Source organism: Gekko japonicus, unplaced genomic scaffold (assembly GCF_001447785.1).
Source record: "Gekko japonicus isolate JY-2015 unplaced genomic scaffold, Gekko_japonicus_V1.1 scaffold528, whole genome shotgun sequence".
In the NCBI taxonomy this organism is placed as follows: Eukaryota; Metazoa; Chordata; class Lepidosauria; order Squamata; family Gekkonidae; genus Gekko; species Gekko japonicus.
This window is the reverse complement of record NW_015170290.1, coordinates 800,677-805,866: the sequence shown is the minus strand read 5'-3', so window position 1 is coordinate 805,866 and position 5,190 is coordinate 800,677. Positions and strand designations below refer to the sequence as shown.

General features: G+C 44.4%; 1 protein-coding gene across 1 annotated transcript in view; it reads right to left on the bottom strand.

Annotated features, from left to right (window-relative positions):
• The window catches only part of LOC107116036 (protocadherin-15-like), a 456,694-nt gene that overhangs the window by 107,039 nt on the left and 344,465 nt on the right, over nt 1–5,190 (bottom strand). The window lies entirely within an intron of this gene.

Genomic DNA, 5,190 nt, shown 5'->3' with positions numbered 1-5,190 from the left:
GGGCGCTCTGGCCTTTGCTCTGGCCGCTCCCGGACCGGGAGCGGCGAAAGCAAAGGCCGTGGAGGTTGGCGGCCTCTTCCTCGCTGCCGGGAGAGGGATGGATGGGGTGGGGGGGATGGGAAGGGCCCGGGCCTCTCTTCCCGGCCGCTACACGCGGCCAGGAGAGAGAGGGATGGTCGGGGTGGGGGGAGAATTCTCCCCAGCGGAGCGCATTCGCACTCCGCTGGGAAGGGAAGGGCCCGGGCCTCTCTTTTCCGGCCGCTACACGCGGCCGGGAGAGAGAAGGATGGACGGGGTGGGGGGGATGGGGGAGGGAAGGGAAGGCCCCGGGGAAGGGAAGGCCCCGCTACTTACCCTCCTGCTTCGTCCTCGTTCTCACACGGAATGAGGATCGAAGCAGAGGGCGGGGTTAAGTAGGGGGCGGGGCTTCACCACGTGACCGCCCCGCCCCCTAGAGGTTCTCTTCCGGAGCGGCGCTCCTGAGCGCTCCCCCCCAACTAGAGCCCTGGTTACCACACAACTAAAAAATCATCACATGCCCCACTGTAGTACTGTATTCATTTTGGCAATGGAGAGTGAACCAATGCAAAACAAAAGCAGCATGCAGTTTTGCATACAAAGTGCTTGTTTAATAGAACCATCTCTATATGGATAATCAATAATGCCAAATTTTAAAAGTACTCTTCTGGGTTTAAGTAGGTTTTAAAAGCTTTGTTATAAATATTGTAATTGCTCCTTGGATGCAATGCCTGCACAGCAATCAAGCTGAATTCTTTGCTCAGCATTCTGAACACTCAGTTATTTCAGATGTACCAATGGTTATACCATTTAAAGGAGGAACCACGATGACCTCATATTGTTGCATGATGAATAATCTGTGCTTTGAACAGAATACTGCCACACTCAGTCTTGCCATAGTAGCCTTTGAAAACTGCAACTGACTTAGTGGCACACAAGAATGAAGATTCTGTTTATGGATCCCCATTAACAAGGGTTTAGGATCCCCTGCCACATAGCATGAGGTGTACATTTTTTAAAAAAATCAATAAAATTTGGCTTTAGAAGTTTGGGAACAGCACCAATATCATAATCCAATTTTGGGGGGCATACCTATGACAGTTTGTGTTTTTTTTCTTTTTTTCCTTTGCATTTCTAAATTAGTGGGTCCATTGTCCTAAGAGGGAATAGGGGATCTGTCTAGGGGTCTAGTTTAAGTATTTTTAAAGCAAATGACACCAAATTTGCAAAGAAAACCAAGGCTCCCATCTCCCATAAAGCCCCCCCCCCAAAATTGAAGGGGATAGGACAAAGAGGTCCAACTTTACAGACCCTGAACAAGGTGCCTCCAGACATCCAAGACTCCATTGTTCCTAACAAGGGATATAGGGTAGCCCTCACCACAGCAGTGGGGGAATTTAGGGGTGTTCCAGGGGTGGGTGGGATGCCGCGTATGTTGTCCCCGATGCCATTACATCACTTCCGGGTTACATCATCGCATCGGCAACATTGTACTCAACACTATGTTTTTTTTGCCTTCAAAGCCATAGATTTTGCCTCAAACCCAGAGCGCGACCGTGTGATGTCCCCAGGGCAATGACATCACCTGGAAGTGATGTAATCATGACAGGGATGTCGCACAACAATGTCCATGTTTGGAGTGGGGTTTTCCCCACCGGCCAACTGGCCCATGGTGGATCAAAGCCCACAAGAGTGGGGGAACCCCTGCAGGGGCCTGGGGCTGGCAACCCTGGGGGATAGGAGATTTTTCCAATGGTCTGGAGCTGTTTGTAGAGCAAATAGCAGGAAAATGGCAGGGCACCAAATCCTCCGTCTCTCATAACTCCTTCAACTTTCTTTGTTTCCATTGTTTTGTATGGGGGAAAATGGCACACTTCCTCCAAGGCAATGTGAAACAGAGAACTCCCAACCCCCCACCTGCAAAGTCACAGATTGCTCCCCCAGAACAGAATACCCCCAAAAGCACCAAGTCTGTCAGAAAAACACTCCCTTACCAATACACAGAGCCTTGAAGAAGTCTGAGACAATAAGGTCTCTCAAAGATTAAGGCTAGGCTAGAATTAGCCATTTCCCTGAATTCTTTTGGCCTCTCTGGAGTAGGAGATGACTGTGCCTGCTTATTGCTCAGGCTTGCCAACTGCAGGCTGGGAAATTCCTGGGGGATTTCACAGTGGACTCTGGGGAAGGCAGAGTTTGGGGAGGGGAGGGACATCAGCAGGGCATAATGCCATCAAGTCCACTTTCCAAAGCTGTCATTTTCTCCTGGGGATCTGACCTCTGTAGTCTGTAGTTCAGTTGTAATTCCACAGGAACTCCAGGCCCCACTTGGAGGCTGGCAACTCTAGTTAGGGTTGCCAAGTCCACATTGGAAAATTCATGGAGAACTGGGGGTGGAGATTGGTGAGGGCGGGGTATAATACCACAGAGCCACCTTGCAAAGCAGCCATTTTCTCCAGGGTAACTGATCTCTGTAGTCTGGAGATAAGTTGTAATTCTGGAACATCTCAAGGCCCCACCTGGATGTTGGAAACCCCACCTTTGTGCTGTGCTGAGATGATGTGATAGCCTCTTTAGGACTGGTTTGTGTGCTCTCGTTTTGTGCTTGTGTTAATGGTTGTTTTACTAATGTTAGCAAGTAGGGTGCTTTTTGAGTGCTTTTTGAGTCGCAGCGGGGGACTCCCGGCTGGCGGCTGGAGTGCGCCATAGAGTTTTCCCTCGGGTGACCGTGGCCCCGCCCCCAGCGTGCCTGGCGTGGTTGCGTCACTTCCGGGTGACGTGCACATCGGGGTGGGGTTCCCCCCGGGGCCCGACCCGCCAGCGGTGGGGAACAGGCCTCTGGGGCGGGGGTTTCCCCGCCCCCCCGGGGGGACTTGGCAAGCCTATTAGCAAGGCTTTTGCTGCTGCTGCTTCTTTTTCTATTTGGAGTTGTGGGGTATTTTTAAAAATTCTGGTTCCGTATTTAGTGTTTTATTATCCAGATTAGTTTCAACTACCCTTCACAACTTCTGTCACATAGGTTCTACCACCCTTCACATAGATGTTATTGGAAAGGTGTCACATAGCTTCAGGGTTACAGGTAGGTCAGCTAGTCACAGTTCACCACCTGTCTTGCCTCTTCTAAAATATGTAGAGAACCCTGACTCTTTCGAGCACCTGGTCCTCTCGTTCACTCACAGAGACACCACCAGACAGGGTAGCGCAGTCCTCTTTAATAAGTAACCCGCACTCAGACATTTCACAGAGTTATTGCTTTTGGAACTTCAACACTGTTTCATTCACATGCTGCCACCATTGCCATACCCTAATACATTTATAGATGACCTGAGATCTTAGTTTGTGCATGTATTTGTATATGTCTTTTCCTGAGACCATACACATCCAGCTCACAGGATTAAACAAACATGGAGTTAAATTTTATTTATTGTTTAAACACATCATTGGAGTGAATATAGGAGTCTCAACATCGAAGAAGTGTGTTGGCCCAGACTGCTATGGCTGGAACCCCTTTAAGTAAGCTGCCTAGTCAGCTATCTAGTCTGCCACCCTGATTAACTAGCATGACTCACTATTACAAGGAAAGGAACAATGAGAATGATGAAGCAAATATACTTAAACTACATGTGTTGCGATGAACAAGGCACTGAGGTTAAGAGAGTCCACCTGTTAAAAGCCCATAGCTTGGGCTACTGTGGCAGATGATGATTTCATGAAAAGACAATTATATCAGCAGAACTTATAAAAATAGCTAAGCAAGCAATACTGTAAAACAATTAAAGGAATGTTTTAGAACTTAAACCCCTTTTCTTCATATTAAAACAGAAAACAAACAAAAACACCAACCACCTGTGCCACAGAAGCATGATAGCAGTTTAGCCACAATGATATTTCAGGGATACTTAAAGAAATGGAACCAATGCCTAGGAAAAGATTAGCAACTATATAATGAGTGATATTTTCTGAGTATGCTAATTACAATAAAAAATGCATTCACTAGCATCAATCTTAGGGATCATTTCTGGCATACTGCCTATGGAAATGAGAAACATTACAAGGATATGCCCAGAAGCAAAACATGGAGTGAAATCAATATTCAAGTTGTCTTCATTGCAAAATTTATTTTAATTGCCAAGCAATTCATTATTACTTAGAAGGCTGGCTAGCCAAGTATTTTGATGTTCTCATAAGATGGGTTGCTGTGACTCCTAATGTTTTGGTTCATAGTTATAATGATTTAGAGAGAAATGGAAAGTATGGTTTAATTCAAGCAATTGCTTATGATACATGCTATGCCTCATTATTTCTTTGAGCTTCCCTCTCTATGTGTATTCTACTTGTGCAACATCTTCTGATGGCACCGTTCTGGGACAGAAATATATATTTTTGTTTATGTTGGTACAATGCCTCATGAAGGTAATGATGATCCATATTGGGAGCTATTCCCTTCTACAATAATAAATATACAACAGTCCCTAGATTCTATTACCATTCAGTTCTGCATAAAACACAAAAATGATTTTGCAAATTATATCAGATAACAACTTTGACTTGTGAATAAAATAGCTGGAAGGGGGAAGAGAAAGGAATTTATCTTTGATGGAGAAAATGATATCCATGCAAACATGAGTTCTCTTCCTCCCTTCTACCGTAACAATAAACCCATCTAATCAAATTAAATCGGAACACCAGTCCCTTATTCTATTTCCTTAGCCCATTAAGTTTAGTTAATTGGGATGAAGCAAACAGATCTTAATAAATTAAATTAACATAAATTTTACTCAGTTAAGGTGACCAGTTAATATATGACATCTAATTCATTTAGTTTCATGAACATTTAATTATGATTACTGAAATGATCAAAAAACTATCATTCCTCACTGATGGCATGCCAGGAGATATTCTTTCATTTAGATAGAACATACTATTATATTACTGCAGCAAAGCTCCTGAATTTAATGGCAAGTTGCACTTTTCTGGTGTTAAGGAATCTTTTTAAAAAGCTTAATTCTGAAATTTATTCTAAAAGCTTCATTCTGAAATTTATTCTATGTCACCAAAGTTGAATGTGAGGCATAAAGCAGTACTGGAGAATTTATAATATGCTAGTGACCTTAAAGAACAACGAAATCAATGTCTGAAAATAGAATAGATTAACTTTCTTTTGGAAAGCACAAC